Raw genomic sequence first — 20,146 nt, 5'->3', positions numbered from 1 at the left:
AATAAATTGACTGATATAATTCAGTTGGGGAGTTGAAAAATGCATTGAAAATAATGGTGCATAACATTGTAGGGTTAACATTTATTCATAGATGAAACAATTAAATAAAACAGGCATTAGCTTCAAGGTCAGTCAGGAAAGTAATAAAATTGAATATTTTAATTGAATTGTAATTGCTTCCCATTGATACATGCAAGTAAAATAAAATAGATGTCAGTTCTGCAAATTATGGGTTCTTCCTCCTAATTAATTTCTTAATTCTGCATAGAGTTATCCAGTGACTAGGTCTTGTTGTCAGTTGTTGCAACCATTCAGCTTCCTTCTGATTTGGGTATACTAAGGAAAAAATCTATAACACATGATTAAATGCTAGGTGTCAGGATTTATTGCAAAGTCTTCCTGCTCTTCAGAGTAAATTTTGATACTAATCTAAAGTAATTCATTCCTGTGTTTGAGATAAAACCACAAACTTAATGTCATTCTAGCTTCTTTGATATATAATCATCTGCTATATGAATATTGATATTTCTTACCACTGATATTAGCAGTAACATTAATAAACATAACTGTCTGAGTTATTATAAAGCTTTTGATATGGGAAATGGATACTGTAGGGACGTACATTCCACAGATGACTGGTTCAGCAGGTAAATTGAACTGGCTGTTAAGGCCTTTGGTAAAGCACAATTTATGTCCGTTCATGGCCCAGACTTTCTTAGAGAAAGATACTGAAATTGAATGAAACAGAAAAAGAAACATCTTTTCCAAGTACTGGAAAAGATTGAAGCCTTTAGATGAAGTTGAATTGCACAAAAAAGCCCATGAGTCACTGTGAGTATTTCAAAGGCTTTCACAGCCTTTGAGCATCTTAACTTAATGCAGTTGTTATATAACATAAAATAGAAGGTATAAGGCATTACATAGATTAGGAGAGAGATTTTCAAATTATACTGTATTGTGTAATTTCACTGTATTGAGTCTAAATACCCTAGTTTATTTCAAGAAAGAGAAGATTATGCTATCAGACTGGAAACATTTTCCAGTTAAGTGGCTACTCTTTAAGAAAATGAAAATAGAATGATAGAGGATGGATTTTAAAATTATTCAGTAGATAGTGTTATATGATCCAGAATGTTAACATATTATGTAGAATATGCTCTTTGGGGAGTAAATGTATGAGCATATTAAATTCTTTTTCTGAGTTAACCTTAGGGTTGTAAGTATGTTCTTCAAGGGAAAAAACTCAAGTAACTGTTTTTAGATAAGTCAAAAAAATATAGATTTGACTGCTTATAAAGTTTTAATTTCACCATGTTTTAGAGAGCAGCAGGGTGGCATTGTGGATAGTGTTAGACTTAGAATCTGGAAAGTTTGTGTTCAAGACTCACCTCTAAAATGTACTAAATCTATGACCTTTCATGAGCCATTTAACCTCTATGTCTCAGGGAAGTCCCTGGGATTTATCAACTAAATGCTAGAAGCATAGGCAGAGAAAGACCCCATACTGGGAATTTCTTACAGGAATAAATGCATAGCTCATTGGCATGTTTATTTATGTTTCAACACTCAGTGTCTTGATTGGTGACCGTCCTTCTAAGACTACTATTTTAAGGAAAGTCCAGGACACCATATTTGTCTTTACTTATTCTATAGACTTCTCTTCTGTAGCCTGGCTGGCCTAAAGATAATCTCCTTCCACCCCCACCAGTAGACCACAATCATTCAACTCTGCTAATAGTTTCTGGATGGGATGTTTCTACTCCCTTATTACTACACTCAGCAATCCATTTATTTTCCCTAATCAAAGTGAAGTGTCCCTACTCTCTCCCCTGTTCTTCCCCATTCCCCTCTGCTTCCTTATGGATATAATCTCTCTCATTAATATGTAAGATCCTTGAGAAGAAGTGTCTTTACTTTTCTATTTGTGGACCTAATCTTTAGAGCTTGGCACTTAATTTTTTTTCAAACCTTTATCCAAATTACTTGTAATTTTAGTACCTCCTCATATTCTTTTAGAAAACCAAGAATAGATAACATGCAGTATGGGTATATAATTTTAGAATATATTTATTGGGGAAGTTGTACCACTTTTGAATTCTATAGTCATTACCTTTACAGGCATTTCATTATACATTGTTTTCTAGTACCTTGTTTTGTTGTTGCATAAAACCGGTTCTTCATATATGGAATTATCAGTGTTCTTGGCATCAAATAGTACCTAGGAAAAATGTCAGTATCTGCTGGTCTGAAGAAGGATGGAAAATTCTTGTCCATTCCTGACTAGCAGGATCCTAAAAGTGGTATGAGGCCATTTGAAAACAGTCACTTTAATAGTGAGAATAGCTTCAGTCCACAGCTCCCACAGGAATAGTGACATACATTTCTGTTCTCTGCAGTTTTTTATGAAAATAATTTGGGATGTAGTATTATGGGCAGAAATCAAAAGGCTCATGATGGAAGTGGTTGTACCAGGAAGGAATAGGTATCATGAAGGAAATGAGTACTCAATAATATCAAACTGAAATGAAGCACATAAATCTGTATATTCTGTTGATTTAAAAATATACCCACTATTAGAAATATTAATTCTATAGCTAATAAAATTGAAATTTTAAAAGTATTTTTATTATGTTTGATTACCAAAACTGAAGAGAACTTTAAAATTCTGGCACAATAGAGCTCTTACTCATGTAACATCATGCTGCTATAGAAAAATCTCCAAACGAACTTTGAATTTTTCTCTACTTGGAGACAGTAATACTCAGATACTCTCAAATGGATCTGTGGTTTCTTTGATTTGTATGTTCCCTCCATTGATGCAGATCACAGCCCATCCATGCTGGAAGCCTGCTTCCTGAACTAAACATGGCCTAAGATAAAATAAGTGTCTTGTAAACCTGACCAGGTATTTATCAGGTCATTCATTCTTTGTTGCTCAAAATGCTCATTGACTTTATTTAGTGTTCTCAGTGTGTGAAATGTCTTCAGTGACTGGTGTTCCATATGTGAAATGTCTGCAGCATCAGGGCCATGAATAATAGCAGCACATACCACCCTCACTAAACAAGACTCAGATCCCATTACCAAACCTATAAAATCCCACACATGCAGCTTATTTCATTATTAACTCCTAGCAAGAAAAGTCTGACTCTGTATTTTAGCTATTAAATAGTTTTAAAAGCCTATCCCTTAGGTAGTGAAACAATCTATAATGTTTCAGTGAGCTATTTAAAAATCTTCTTTAATGTTTTGAAATTTTATTCATTTAAATTGTTTAAATTCATAGCTTTTTTCAGTACCTATTGATATAATTAAATGGATTTATATGAATAGAGTAAAATCTTTAAATCTTTATTAAAACTATATACCCATTTTCATCTAGTCGTAATTGCAAGATGATTGGAGGTGGGATTTTGGGAGACCAATATGGTTTGCATTTTCATGTTTCAGTAATTTTGCTTTTCCTCAGGGCAAACCAAAAATGCATGCAACCACCTCCATCATGGAGTATGGTACCTGTTTTTACAAGCTGGTAACTCAGAATTGGGATCTAAAGATGGTCCATTGAAAATACAGAGAAAATGTAAAGGCTATCATTTTGATTTTGTAGTGTATACCTGTAAAATATCTTTAACCATTAAAATGTCCGTTAAAACATTTTATACAATGATATATACAGTACCATACACTATACATGTAATTCAGAGCATATCATATGTTGTTTTAAAGGTAATTTTTTGGGGGGCAGGGCAATTGGGGTTAAGTGACTTGCCCAAGGTCACACAGCTAGTACATGTGTCAGGTGTCTGAGGCAGGATTTGAACTCAGGTCCTCCTGACTCTAGGGCCGGTGCTCTACTCACTGCACCACCTAGCTGCCCACAAGATAATTTTAATTATATAGTATATTGCCAGTATGTTGAGGACAGAGGTGTGTATGGGTATGAGAAAGCAAATGACTACCTTTGTGTCAAGAAATTAGCTAATGAGTGAATTATATAACATTTGACAGAAAGGGAAGGAAAAACCAAAAATTTGAATAACTACCAATCAAAATAGACATTTTAATTTTTTACGTAGGTGAAGCATATATCATAAGATTAGGATAGGAAAAAAATGATCCAAGTGACCTAACTTGGACTATGGTCTAAATATTTTTGCATCAAAACTTTCAGAGTTGCCCCCTTACATTACCCAGTAGCCAAAGATCCAAGTATATTAATTAATCTTTCTCTGCTTACAAGAAATGATACTCAAATACTCTCCTGGATCTATGACTTCATTGATCTAAATGGTTCCTCCATTGCTGCCTCCTCTAGGCCTTTTATCTTGTGTGACTTTTGTGCATGTCCCATAACAAATTTCCTACAGATTATAAATTTACTACGATGTGATGAACTTTCTTCTAAAATTATAAGTATTACAGTGGATCATGTAGACTGTTTATTGGTTATTGCTCCCTCTTACTGTATAACTGGATTAACTTCTTCTTTGATCATATATTTCTTTGATGATATCCTTTACTCTGGTTTTTCTTCATGGTTCTGAATTTGCTGCATGTTTCTGCCTCCTCATAACCACATTGCACCCCTTCATTGTCTCCTGAACAAGACTTTTTTTTAATTCTTTGGAAACAATGGTATTCTAAATACCTGTCTACAAAAATTGAAAACCAGCAAATTAATAGACACTGAGAAAGGAAAACGCCAATGGCTACCTCTCCTTTCCCCTCTCCTTATCATGCCAATTAATAAATTACAATACAATCCTAAAAAAATGTACTCAAGGTAAATAAATTTACATGTTTGCTATGTCCAAGAATATATGCCTGTTTCTTCACTTCCAGTATCGCTCTATTGTCATGGTACAAAATGACCAACTATGAGCATATTCATCATCAGTCCTCTGTACTCGTGGTTGGTCATCTCATATATATTTGAATGGGGATCTGTTTGATGTCATTTTGGATTGTCTCTGGTCTTGTCACTAGCCCCCTCCCCTCTTCTGATGTTTGCTTTGCAATAAATGCTTTCAAGTTCCAGGGTCACCTATATCTTCTGGGTATCGAGTTCTGAGCTCTTCAATTACGTCAGGGTTGACTAAGTTGCAAATTTCAGGGTCCCTATGGTGTATGGACCCTTCTTCCTTCTCAGCAAGAGCTCCATAACTTTGATGACTCAGTTCTTTTTATTCCCTTGGAGCTTAACCATTTTGGAGCCTCCTAGACACAGTACTTTAGTCTCTTACTGTCTCCTTGATTACTGATTGACCTGACTGCCATAGGGCTTACTGTCTGTGGCAGGTAGAAGGAATAATAATGATGATGATACTACAACTAACATTTATATAGCTCTTACTATGTGCTTGTGGTGCTAAAAACTACAATTATTTCATTTTGCCCTCAAAACAGCCCTGTGCAGTGGACTGTATTGTTATCCCCATTTTACAGTTCCACTAGTAAGCGTTTTGGAACCAAATTTGAATTAGCTCTTCCTGATACCAGGTGGTGTTCTATTTGCTGTGTCTTCTAGCTGCATTAATTCTAGCCTTCTCCTTGCCTCCTCTTCCTTACTGCTGCAAACTTCAAAGTGTCCTCTTTTGCCAACCAGGAGTGGATGGATGAAGGTACTCACTTTGATTTCTCTCTTTATTTCCTAATCATTAGTTGGTGTGGCCAACATAGGTTTAATCTCTTCTGAAGTACTTGTGTAGGAATTAGCTATTTTGCTCTGTTTTGTTCAACCATCTTGATTAGAAGGCCTGTGACAGGTTTTTTTTTTCCCCCAAACACTTTGTAGCATTACTCAAGACACAGTTGGGCCATTTAATGCAGAAAAAAGGGGGAGGAAGAAAGACAATGTGACCTATTGGATAGAGGGCTGGTCTTGGAGGTTGGAAGACTGGGTTTGAGTCTTCCTTCCGACACAGTATGGGCGAGTCACTTAAAGTGACCTAGGTAAACCTCTAAGACTGCAATTTCTGGCCAGTAAGTTGCAGATAAGTGCTAATGTTCATCAGTGGAAGGAATTTGTATTATACAGATGTTCTCCGCAATGGGCTAGTGAGTAGGAGGTAGGATGAGAACGAGAGTATACAAAGCAGATCCATATACTCAGTGACCACCACACTTGTTGTTTGTTCTTTGTTCTGAGAGAGTTCCAGGACATTGGGAAGGTGATGCATGACTTGCAAGTAAATAGGATTTAAGTGAGGGAGGGCTGTGCAAAGTCACCAGGCTCACTTTCTCTTCCAGAGGGATCTGGGTACAGTGGCAAGATATAGATCAGGACTACTGAAGATGACCCTGGATGCTTTGGGCGACCTTGGCCTTTTTAAGCTAAGGTCTTTCCTGGGTCTCAGTTTGTCTGAGGCAACACCTATTCAGTGATTAAGGCTAGGTAAGAAATGAGGCCAAAAAATGGTCTCTGTAAAAAAAAAAATATATATATATATATATATCAGTATGGGAGAGGAAGACCCTCAGGGTTTCTGGCCAGAACAGAAACAGTTGCCATTCATACTCATTCTGAGCCATCAAAACCCAAACAATGACCAATAGGCTTGTGCTGGGACTGCAGTTTCCAGTTCTTTGCCACCACAAAGAGAGCTGCTTTAAACATTTTAGAACATATAGGTTCTTTTCCTTTTTCCCTAATCATCCTTGGAAATAGACCAAATTGTGGTATTTCTAGGACAAAAGATAAAGGTAATTTAATAATTCTTTGAGCATAATTTCAGATTGCTCTCCAAAATGGTTGGATCACAATTCCACCAACAATGAATTAGTGTCCCAGTTTTTTCACATCCTCTCCGACATTTGTCACTTTCCTTTTCTATTATTTTAGCCAATCTGGTAGGTATAAAGTGATATCTCATGGTTGTTTTAATCTACATTTCTGTAATAATGATTTAGAGCATTTTTATATGACTATAATTTGTTTTGATGTCTTCCTTGTAAAACTGCCTATTCATATCATTTGACCATTTATCAATTGGAAAATGACTTGTATTGTTATAGATTTGACAAAGTTCTTTATATATTTTATATGTGAGACCTTTAAGTGACAAATCATCCATAAAATTTTTCCCCCAATTTTCTACTTTCCTTCTGATCTTGGCTACACTCGTATGAAAACTTTTATTTATTTATTTATTTGTATGAAAACTTTTAAAATCAAAGTAATCGAAATTATCCATTTTACACCTGTCTTTGCTCTCTATCTATTGTTTATTCATAAATTGTTCACAAGTCTGATAAGTAATATGTTCCATATTTTTCTAATTTTCTCATAAAATCTTCATATATATGTGTGTATACACACACACACACACACACACACACACACACACACACACACACACACATATATATATCTTGGTAAATTCTGTAAGATACTGGTCCATGCCCAATTTCTGCCATATGGCTTTCCAGTTTTCCCCAAAATATTTTTTACCAAATAATGAATTCTTATCCCAAAATCTTAAGTATTTACACTTGTCAAATTCAAGGTTATTTTGTTTATTTGCTTCTGTAAATTGTATGTCTACTATATTCCATAGATTTACCTTTCTGTTTCTTAGCCAGTACCAGATAGTTTTGATAATTATTACCTTATAATATAGTTTAGGATCTGGTACTGCTAAACCTTCTTTTACTTTTTTTCATTATTTCCTTTGATTTTCTTGACTTTTTGTTTTTCTAAAAATTTTTTTAATTGGGTAAAAATTAATTAGTTCATTAAAAAAATTTTAATTCAGGAAAATAATTTTTTGGTAATTGAATTGGGATGGTGTTAATATATAAATTAGTTTGGGTAAAATTGTCATTTTTATTATATTGTCTCTGCCTGCCTATGAACAATTAATATTAATTCAATTATTTAAATCTGATTTTATTTATATGAATATTTTAAAAATAATTTTGTTTATATATTTCCTGGGTTTGTTTTGACAGGTGTACTCCCAGGTATTTTATACAGCCTAGAGTTATTTAAAAAGGGGTGCTTTTTATTCTCTTCTTGCAGAGTTTTCTTTGTGACATATGGGAATGCTGATGATTTCTGTGGATTTACTTTGCTAAAATTATTATTTTTGTTAACTAGGTTTTTAATCGAATCTTTGGGATTTTCCGTGAATATCATCATATTGTCTGCAAAAAGAGCTAGTTTTATCACCTTGTTCCATATTCTGATTCTTTCAATTTCTTTTTGTTTTCTTATTACTGTTGCTAAGATTTCCAGTAAAATATTGAATAATATTGGTGACAGTAGGCACCCTTGTTTCATACCTGATCTTCCTGGGAAGGTTTCTAGTTTATCCCCATTACAAATAATGTTTGCTTTAGATAAATGCTTTTTATCAATTTAATGAAAAATCCATTTATACAAATACTTTCAGGTGTTTTTAATAAAAATGAGTGTCGAACTTTACCAAAAACTTTTTCTGCATTTATTGATATAATCATATGACTTTTTTAACCTTTTATTATTGATGTAACCAATTATGTTAATAGTTTTCCTTATGTTAAACCATCCCTGCATTCCTTGCATAAATCCCATTTGTTTATAATGTATTAAGTTTGTAATATATTGTTACAATCTTTTAGTTAGTATTTTATTTAGGATTTTTGCATCCATATTCATTAATGAAATTGATCTATAATTTTCTTTTTCTGTTTTCATTCCTCCTGGTTTAGGTATCAGTATCATATTTGTTTCATAAAAAGAGTTTGGTAGAATTCCCCCTTTACCTGTTATTCCATATAATTTATTTAATATTGAAATTAGTTGATCTTTATTTTTTTCTTTTTAATAAATTAATGTATTTATTTTTAGTTTAAACATTCACTTCCATAAGATTTTGAGTTTTAAATTTTCTTCACCTCCTTATCCTTCCCCACCCCCAAGATGGTGTGCAATCTGATATAGGCTCTACATATACATTAATATTAAACATATTCTCACATTAGTCATGTTGTAAAGAAGAATTAGAAACAGCAGGAGGAACCACGAGAAAGAAGAAACAAAACAAAGAGAGCAAATAATATGCTTCAATCTGTATTCAGTTTCCATACTTCTTTTTCTGGATGTGGATAGCATTTTCCAATATGAGTCTTTTGGAGTTATCTTAGATTCTTGCATTGCTTAAAAGAGCTAAGTCTATCAAAATTAATCATCGCATAATGTTGCTATTACTGTGTACAATGTGCTCCTGGTTCTGCTCAATTCACTCAGCATCAGTTCATATAAGTCTTTCCAGGTTTTTCTGAAGTCCATCTGCTCATCATTTCTTATAGCACAATAGTATTCCATTACATTCACATACCACAAATTGTTCAGCCATTCCCCAGTTGATGGACATCCCCTCATTTTCCAATTCTTGGCCACCACAGAAAGAACTGCTATAAATATTTTTGTACATGTGGGTCCTTTCCCCATTTTTATGGTCTCTTTGGGATACAGGCCTAGAAGTGGTATTGATGGGTCAAAGGGTATGCACAGTTTTATAGCCTTTTGGGCATAGGTCCAAATTGCTCTCTAGAATGGTTGGATCAGTTCACAACTCCAACAACAATGCATTAGTATTCAAACTTTCCCACATCTTCTCCAACATTTATCATTTTCCTGTTTTGTCATGTTAGCCAATCTGATAGGTATAATGTGGAACCTAAGAGTTGTTTTGATTTGCATTTCTCTAATCCATAGTGATTTAGAACATTTTTTTCATATGACTGTAGATAGCTTTGATTTCTTCCTCTGAAAATCACCTGTTCATATCCTTTGACCATTTATTCATTGAGAAATGACTTGTATTCTCATAAATTTCACTCAGTTCTCTCTATATATTTGAGAAATGAGGCCTTTATCAGAGACACTAACTGTAAAAATTGTTTCCCAGCTTTCTGCTTCCCTTCTAATCTTGGTTGCATTGGCTTTGTTTGTGGAAAAACTTTTCAATCTAATGTAATCAAAATCATCCATTTTGTATTTCATAATGTTCTCTTATCTCTTTTTTAGGCATAAATTCTTCCCTTCTCCATAGATCTGACAGGCAAACCACTCCTTGCTCTCCTAGTTTGCTTATAGTATCAGCCTCTATATCTAAATTGTGTACCCATTTTTACTTTATTTTGGTATAGGGTTTAAGATGTTGGTCTATGCCTAGTTTCCACCATACTATTTTCCAGTTTTCCCCGCAATTTTTGTTAATTAGTGAGTTCTTATCCCAGAAGCTAGAGTCTTTGGGTTTTTTCGAACAATAGATTAATATAGCCATTGACTATTTTGTCTTATGTACCTAACCTATTCCATTAATCCACCACTCTATTTCTTAGCCAATACCAAGTAGTTTTGATGATTGCTGCTTTATAATATAATTTAAAATCTGGTATGGCTAGGCCAGCTTCCTTTGTATTTCTTTTCATTAATCCCCTTAACATGCTGGACCTTTTGTTCTTCCAGATGAATTTTGTTGTTTTTTTTTTCCTAGCTCTATAAAATAATTTTTTGGTAGTTTGATCGGTATGACAGTGAATAAGTAAATTAATTTAGGTAGAATTGTCATTTTTATTATATTTTATTTATATATTTTTATTACATTTTATTATATTAGCTCAGCCTACCCATGAGCAATTGACTTTATTTGTGTGAAAAGTGTTTTGTAATTGTGTTCATATATTTCTTGGGTTTGTTTTGGCTAATGGACTACCAAATATTTTATAATGTCCACAGTAACTTTAAATGGAATTTTCTCTTTCTATCTCTTGATGTTGGGCTTTGTTAGTCATATTTAGAATTGCCAAGGATTTGTGCGAGTTTATTTTATATACTGAAACTTTCCTAAAGTTGTTTATTATTTCAAGTAGTTTTTTACTTGATTGTCTAGAATTCTCTAAGTATACCATCATATCATCTGCTAAGAGTGATAGCTTTATTTCTTCCTTGCCTATTCTAATTCCTTCAATTTCTTTTTCTTCTCTTATTCCTAAGATAACATTTCTAGTGTAATATTGAATAATGTTGGAGATAATGGACATTCTTATTTCACCCCAGATCTTATTTGCTTCTGGCTTATCCCCACTATATATAATGCTTACTGATGGCTTTAGATAGATGCTGCTTATCTTTTTAAGGAAGACTCCACTTATTCCTGTGCTCTCTAGTATTTTTAATAGGAATGGGTGTTGTATTTTGTCAAAAGCTTTTTCTGCATCTATTGAGATCATCATATGATTTCTCTTAGTTTTTTTGTTGATATGATCAATTATGCTGATAGTTTTCCTAATATTGAACCAGCCCTGTGTTCTTGGTATAAATCCTACCTAGTAATAGTGTGTTATCCTTAAGATAATATAATCTCTTTGCTAATATTTTCTTTAATTTTATTTTTATATTTAATTTTATTATTTATAATTTTATTTTATTTAAAATTTTACATCAATATTCATTAGGAAAATTGGTCTATAATTTTCTTTTTCTGTTTTGGCTCTTCCCAGTTTAGGTATCAGCAGCATATTTGTATCATAAAAAGAATTTGATAGGATACCTTCTTTGCTTATTTTCCCAAGTAGTTTATATAATATTGGAATTTGTTCTTTAAATGTTTGATAGAATTCACTTGTAAATCCATCTGACCTCAGAGATTTTTTTCTTAGGGAGTTCATTGATGACTTGTTCAAATTTTTTTTTTCTGAAATGGTATTATTTAAGTATTTTATTTCCTCTTCTGTTAATCTAGGCAATTTATATTTTTGTAAATATTCATCTATTTCACTGATTGTCAAGTTTATTGGCATACAGGTGGGTAAAATATCCCCTTGTTATTGTTTTAATTTCTTCTTCATTGGTGGTGAATTCACCCTTTTCATTTTTGATACTGATAATTTGGTTTTCTTTTTTCTTTTTTTTTTTTTAAATCAAATTCACCAAAGGTTTATCTATTTTATTGTTCTTTCCCATAAAACCAGCTCTTAGTTTCATTTATTAGTTCAATCGTTTTCTTAATTTCAATGTTATTAATCTCTCCTTTGGTTTTCAGAATTTCTAATTTGGTATTTAATTGAAAATTTTTAATTTGTTCTTTTTGTAGCTCTTTTAGTTGCATGCCAGATTCATTGATCTCCTCTTTCTCTGTTTTATCCATGTAAGCATTTAGAGATATACAACCTCCCCTAAGAACTGCTTTTGCTGTATCACATAGGTTTTGACATTTCTCATTATTGTCATTCTCTTGGATGGAGTTTTTTATTTTTTTTTACTTGTTGTTTGACCCACTCATTCTTTAGGATTAGATTATTTAGTTTCCAATTAATTTTTAGTCTATCTTTCCATGGCCCCTTATTATATGTAATTTTTATTGCATCAATGATCTGAAAAGGATGCATTTAATATTTCTGCCTTTCTGCATTAGATTGTGAGGTTTTTAGGCCCTGATGTGTGGTCAGTTTTTGTGTAGGTACCATGTTCCTCTGAGAAAAAGGTATATATTCCTTTCTGTCCCCATTCATTTTTCTCCAGAGCTCTACTATATCTTACTTTTCTGAACTTCTATTCACCTCCTTAACTTCTTTCTTGTTTATTTTGTGGTTAGATTTATCTAGTTCAGAGAGGGGCAGGTTGAGATCCCCTACTAGTATAGTTTTGCTGTCTGTTTCTTTTTGTAACGCCCTTAACTTCTCCTCTAAGAATTTGGATACTATGTAACTTGGTCTATATATGTTTAATAATGATATTACTTCATTGTCTGTGTTACCATTTAGCAGAATGTAGTTTCCTTCTTTATGTCTGTTAATTAGATCTATTTTTTCTTTTGCTTTGTCTGAGATCAGAATTGCTACCCCTGCTTTTTTTACTTTAGCTGAAGCATAATATATTCTGCTTCAGCCTTTTATCTTTACTCCGTGTGTATCTCCGCTTCAAATGTGTTTCTTGTAAACAACATATTGTAGGATTATGGTTTTTAATCCACTCTGCTCTCTGCTTCTGTTTCATGGGAAAGTTCATCCCATTCACATTCACAGTTATATTTACTATCTGTGACTTTCTCTCCATCCTATTTTCGCCTGAGTTTATGCTTTTCTCCCTCAGTTCTCCCTTTCCCTCCTCACTAGAGGTTTGCTTTTGACTGTTGCCTCATTCAATCTGCCCTCCGTTTTATTCACTCCCTTCTTTTTCTTTCCCCTTTCCCCTTCTACTTCTTATGGGATAAATCGGATTTCTGAACCTAAATATATTATTCCCTCTTTGAGCCAAATCTGATGAGAGTAAGGTTCAAACAGTGTTCATCTCCCTCCCTTCTTTCCCTCTGCTTTAATAGGTCTTTGTGCCTCCTCATGTGATCTAATTTACCCTTCTCTGCCTCCTTCTTTCCTCTTCTCCCAGTACAATCCCTTTTCAACACTTAGATTTTTTTTATCGTCACATCAAAGTCAACTTATACCCATACCCTCTGTCTATATATACCCCTTCTAAATGTTGTAACAAAGATACAGTTCTCAAGAGTTACAAGTATCATCTTCCCATGTAGGAATGTAAATGATTTGCCCTTATTGAATAACATGGGTTTTTTGTTTGTTTGTTTCTCTCCTGTTTACCTTTTTATGCCTCTCTTGAGTCTTATATTTGAAGATCAAATTTTCTGTTGAGCACTGGTCTTTTCATAAGGAAGGTTTGGAAGTCCCCTATTTCAGTGGATGTCCATCTTCTCCCCTGAAAGATTATGCTCAGTTTCACTGGGGAGTTGATCCTTGGTTATAATCCAAGCTCCTTTGCCTTACAGAATATCATAGTCCAAGCCCTTCAATCTTTTTTTTTTAATTAAGATTTTTTATTTTTAGTCTACAACACTCAGTTCCGCATGTTCTTGAGTTCCAGATTTTCTTCCCCTCCCTCCCTTCCCACCTCCCCTCTAAGACAGCATGGTATCTGATATATGTTCTACATATACCTTCACATTGAACCCATCCACACAATAGTCAAGTTATGAAGAAGAATTACCACCAGTGGAAGGAACCATGAGAAAGAAGAAACAAAACCAAAAAAAGAGAAAAAAAAAGAGAGAACAAATAGTTTGCCTCAACTGCATTCAGACTCCACACTTCTTCCTCTGGATGTAGACAGCTCCCTCCATCATGAGTCCCCTGGAGCTGTCTTTGAACCCTGCTGTGCTGAGAAGAGCCAAGTCCATCAAAGTTAGTCATGACAGAAGCAATATATTTGTGGTTTTGTACAATGTTCTTCTGGTTCTGTTCCTCACACTCAGCATCATATCATGTAGGTCTTTCCAGGTTATGATGAAGTCCGTATCTTCCCCATTTCTTATAGCAAAGTAGTATTCCATTAAATTCTTATACCACAACTTGTTCAGCCATTCCCCAATTGATGGGCATCCCCTTGATTTCTAATTCTTTGCTACCACAAAAAGAGCTGCTATAAATATTTTTGTACATGTGGGTCCTTTCCCCATTTTTATGATCTCTTTGGTATACAGACCTAGAAATGGTAATGCTGGGTTAAAGGGTATGCACAGTTTTATAGCCCTTTGAGCATAGTTCCAAATTGCTCTCCAGAATGGCTGGATCAGTTCGCAACTCCACCAGCAATGTAAAAATGTTCCAATTTTCCCACATTCTCTCCAGTGTTTATCATTTTCCTGTTTTGTCATGTTAGCCAGTCAGACAGGAGAGATGTGGTACCCAAAAGTGGTTCTGATTTGCATTTCTCTGGTCAGTAGTAATTTAGAGCATTTTTTCATATGCCTATAGATATCTTTAATTTCTTCCTCTGAAAACTGCCTGTTCATATCCTTTGACCATTTCTCAATTGGGGAATGACTTGTATTCCTATCAATTTGGCTCAGTTCCCTATGTATTTTAGAGATGAGGCTTTCATCAGAGACACTGGTTGTAAAGATTTTCTCCCAGTTTTCTGCTTCCCTCCTAATCTTTGTTGCATTGGCTTTTTTTATACAAAAACTTTTCAATTTAACATAATCAAAATTATCCATTTTGCATTTTGTAATGCTCTCTATCTCTTGTTGTGTCTTGAATTATTTGCTTTCCCGTAAATCTGATAGGTAAACTATTCTTTGCTCTCCCAAGTTGCTTGTAGTTTCAGACTTTATTCCTAAATCATGAACCCATTTTGACTTTATTTTCATATACGGTGTAAGATATTGCTCTATGCCCAGTTTCTGTCCTACCATTTTCCAATTTTCCCAGCAGTTTTTGTGAAATAGTGAATTCTTAGCGTAGAAGCTGGATTCTTTGTGTTTATCAAAGAGTAGATTGCTGTAGTTGTTGACTACTGTGTCTTGTGTACCTAACTTATTCCACTGATCCATGGCTCTGTTTCTTAGCCAGTACCAAGTAGTTTTGATGACTGCTGCTTTATAGTACAGTTTAATATCTGGTATGGCTAGGCCACCTTCCTTAGCATTTCTTTTCATTAATTCCCTAGATATTCTGGACTTTTCTTCCAGGTGAATTTTGTTTTTATTTTATCCAGCTCTGTAAAATAATTTTTGCTAGATCGATTGGTATGGCACTGAATAAATAAATTAATTTAGGTAAAATTGTCATTTTTACTATATTAGCTCAGCCTAACCACGAGCAACTGGTGTTTTTCCATTTATTTAGATCTGACTTTATTTGTATGAAAAGTGTTTCATAATTATGTTCATATAGGCCCTGGGTTTGTCTTGGCAGATAGACTCCCAAATATTTTATAGTGTCTACAGTAATTTTAAATGAAATTTCTCTATTTCTTGCTGTTGGTCTTTGTTAGTAATTTATAGGAATGTCTAGGATTTATGTGGGTTTATTTTATATCCTGCAACTTTGCTAAAGTTTATTATTTCAAGTAGTTTTTTACTTGATTCTAGGATTCTTTAAGTAAATCATCATATCATTTGCAAAAAGTGATAATTTAGTTTCTTCTTTGCCTATTCTAATTCCTTCATTTTTTTTTCTCTCTTATTGCTACAGCTAACATTTCTAGTACCAAATTGAATAATAGGGCTACCTCCAATCTTTTAATGTAGAAGCTGCAAGGTCCTGCATAATCCTGGCTATGATTCCACAATATTTAAATTGTTTCTTTCTGGCTACATGCAGTATCTTCTCCTTGACCTGATAATTCTGGAATATGGCAATAATATTTCTTGGTCGTTTCAATTTGGGATCCCTTTTAGAAGGTGATTAGTGGATTTTTGCAATGACTATTTTAGCCTCTGGTTCTAGGACCTCAGGGAAGTTTTTCTTGATGATTTATTAAAAGATGCTGTCCAGGCTCTTTTTTTCATCATGGTTTTCAGGTAGACCAATAATTGTTAAATTATCTCTCCTATATCTCTTTTCCAGGTCTTTTGTTTTTCTAATGAGGTATTTTACTTTTTCTTCTTTTTTTCGTTCTTTAGATTTTGTTCGACAGATTCTTGATGTCTCATAGAATCATTAGCTTCCATTTGGCCAATTCTTTTTTTTAAGGAGCTGTTTTCTTCAGCGTGCTTTTTTCCATTTGGTGAATTGTGCCAAAACAACAAGGACTTGCTTTCTGTAGTCAATTTTTGTCCTTCCTTTTCCAAACTATTAATGCTCTCTTGCATAGCTCTCATTCTTTTCCCAGTTTTTCTTCTACCTCTCTTATTTGACTTTTAAAATCCTTCTTAAGCTCTTTCAAGAAGGCTTTTTGGGCTTGCAAACTATTCATATTCCCCTTTGAGGTTTTGGATGTAGGTTTATTGACAATGTTGTCCTCTTCTGAATTTGTGTTTTGATCTTCCCTGTCCCCATAGAAAGTATCTGTGGTCATTGTCTGTTTCTCCTTTTTGCTCATGATGTTTGCCTATTTCCTGGCTTTTAAAATTGATCTCTCCTGCTAGAGCACAAAGGGCACTGACCCACACTTCTTGTTCTGGAGGCCAGGAACCTGATCGCTGACTTTGTGTGCTATGGCCACAGGTACTGGCACCTAGAGTCTGTAAGGGTCTGGCAGCTTTACCTGGTATTGAGCTGGGGTCAGCAACACTGAACCTCTTGAGGTATAGGGTATTCTGGCCCCTGGAGGATGCCTGCCTACCTGGGCTACTCTGAAGCACCAAAAGGCTTGGCTGCTAAAGGATGCCTGCCTGCCTGCCTGCCTGCCCGGAGTTGTGCTTCCTAGTTGTATTGAAACAACAGGAGGTTTCGCTGCTGAAGTCTACCAGTTCCCCTGCTTATGCCAAGGCACTCAAGGGGTCCTGGTGTTGGCACTTGCCTTCTCCACCTCCCTGGGGCTCAGGATCTCCTGCTGGTTTGCTGAGGTGGAGCTTGCTGAGATACCTCCTGTCCTGTTCTTCTCCCCTTCCACTAGAGTGAATGGGACCTTTCTTGTTAATCCCCCGAAGTTTCCAAGATAGAAGACTGCTGCATCCTGTCCTTTTACTGGCCCAGCTGTTCCCAGAGTTTTTCCTAGGGCCATATTTTCTGAGTTTTTAGAGATCAAGTAGGGAGAGTGAGAGGGACTTACTTCTTACTCTGCCATCTTTTCTCCTAGAAGTGAGAATTAGTTGATCTTTAAACATTTGATGGAATTTACTTGTAAATCCCTCTGGTCTTGGTGCTTTTATCTTAGGTAGCTCATTTATGGCCTGTTCAATTTCTTTTTCTAAGATGGGTCTATTTAGATATTCTATTTCCTCTTCTGCTGATCTAGGCAATTTATATTTTTATAAATATTCTTCCATTTCACTTAAATTGTTAAATTAAATTAAATTCACTTAAATTGTTAAATTGTCATATAACCGGGAAAAATAATTCTTTGTAATTGCTTTAATTTGACCTTTGTTAGAGCCATGTCACTCTTTCCATTTTTAATACTAGTGATTTCATTTTCTTCTCTCTTTTAAAGATTCTGTCTCTTTTAAAAGAATTTTTAGCAAAAACTCATCTCACCTACTCATGATTGGAATGTTCATGATGACTTCCAGTTTGCTTATCTTAGAAAGATGCTTCTGTCTTTTACATTGTTATTTTATTCAACTGAATTCAGCCAACAAACAAACAAACAAAATTTAGTATTTATTATATTTTAGGTAATTTGCTAAGAGCTGGGAATACGATTATAAGCAGAAAGATGATCTTGGCCCTCAAGAGCTTACATTTTGATAGGGGAAAATAACACTTGAAAGGGTGCAGAAAAGAAGAGGGTGGAGAGGACCAATGACAGAAAAATTCCTTTGGAGAAGAGTCAGCCATGCAGCCTAGGGAGGAATGAACACATGGCTGGCCTGGGCTGCCTCTTTAAAATGGAGATTCTAAGAGGAAACCAGCCAGTAAGAGAGAGTCTGCAGGGGATGAGGGTGCTTTCAAATAGAAGATGTAGTCCTGAGGTGGAGCAAATTTCCAGAGTGCAGAGATTTCTATAGCATAACAGACAAAGTTCTGTGGAGGTAAATCTGTAATACCGTCTGGAGAAGAAAGAATATAAAACTGAATATTTTTTAAAAACCTGAATATAAAAATACACAGTCCATAGAAGTTGTTGGCCTTTTGGTTTTGGGCTTTTGGTATGGATAGTACCAACCTACTTGGAACTATTATATGTCCAGCCTCATTTCCTCAAACAAGATAAGAAAAAACCAATTGAAAGAATCAAGGCAAGATAAAACATACATCCTCTTGAATCATTTTTGTATAAGTAGATATATGACTGTCAAAGTACCCCATTATGGGTCTGGGGATGGTTGTTTGTAATAAACCTTGTAGTTGAATCAATTTAAGGTAGGTGTGGCCCTGTCTCTGTTCCCTAGTATCCTGAACCTGGGGAACACCAGTCTAAACTTTTTCTCTTGGCAGGTTTATATATAGACTTCATATTTTACAATTTTGTCCTACTGCTATTTATGACCATCATCCAGATAAGTAGTACTAATCCCTATTAGCTAAAATGAGTGCTAAATATTGAGAGATCATATCATTCCAAATCTCTGGTAGTGCAAAGATGTATAGCAGAATATAGTTAATCAGAAATTCATCATTAAAAAGTACTTATTAAGCATCAAACATATTTTCTTATGTTTGGCTAGTAATTTTAGAAAATTTTGAAAATGTGTTCTTTAATGAATGGTAATATTGAATGAGTCTGCTGAGATTTAAGAAAAAAACGTAATGGTAAATCAACATGCATTGAATCATAGGGAAATAGAATAAGAGTTTCTGAAAGGGATAGGGACAAACAAAAAAGAAAATCAAACAATTAGAATCCAAGGGGATTCCTTTGATTTTCTCTTAAACAACTGGGGAATGGCTGAATAAATTGTGGTATATGAATGTAATGCAATATTTTGCTGTAGGAAGTGAGAAAAGATGACTTCAGAGAATCCTGAATTGTATGAAATTATGCAGAGTCAAATGAGTAGAACTGGGAGAACAATTTACACAAGGCCAGAAACACTTTAGAGAATAACAATTTTAAGAGACTTAAATCAGTATCAATGCTTCTTTGTCTCCAAAAGACCTATGATAAAGCATATTGCCCTACTCCTGAGTGAGAGTTTATAGCAGTAAGGCAAAATTCATGACTGTGGGCAGGCCTGAATGGTTCAGAATCGCGAAGTATAAGGAATTCTCTAGGTAGAAGGCAAAAGAAGTATAACATTTATTTAGACTCCAGAGGATCAGATTCAAGGACCAGTGCCCCCAGTTTGATATTGTAGCAGTAATATTCCAAAAGCGATAACCTCACCTCACTGGAGTAACAAGGAAATGATAACAAAACATTATAGCAAGGAGCCAAGCCATACTTGTGCTTCCCCTTGCTGCTAGGGTCTTCCTATAAAAGATGATTCACGAATCCTAACTCTCCAAGCTCAGCACTCTCTTCTGCAGCTCTGCTGCCTCCCAACTCTCTCGATGCTGGCTCTCTGCTTCTGAATCCTGCCACTCTCCGCTCCCCTGCTCCCAGTTCTGGGCTTTCTTTTTGTACAGTCCTAGCAGTCATCTGATTGACTAGAACTCTGGGCACATACTGGCTCTGGTCTTAGCAACTCCCCGTAGGGCTCTATGCACACATCAGCTTAGCACCTAGTAAGTAGGGGCTTTAGGCCTATTTACAAACAAAGGTATAATCAGGCCTTCCCACCTAGGCCGACTTGAGCCCTATTGAATGGTC

General features: G+C 34.8%; 1 protein-coding gene across 2 annotated transcripts in view; it reads left to right on the top strand.

The window, feature by feature from the left end:
• DPH6 (diphthamine biosynthesis 6) overlaps nucleotides 1-20,146 on the top strand; it is a 475,806-nt gene that overhangs the window by 182,071 nt on the left and 273,589 nt on the right. The gene's annotated exons all lie outside the window — the stretch shown is intronic.

The sequence above is a fragment of the Trichosurus vulpecula genome, chromosome 8, assembly GCF_011100635.1.
Source record: "Trichosurus vulpecula isolate mTriVul1 chromosome 8, mTriVul1.pri, whole genome shotgun sequence".
Classification (NCBI taxonomy): Eukaryota; Metazoa; Chordata; class Mammalia; order Diprotodontia; family Phalangeridae; genus Trichosurus; species Trichosurus vulpecula.
This window is presented reverse-complemented; position numbering and strand designations above follow the sequence as displayed.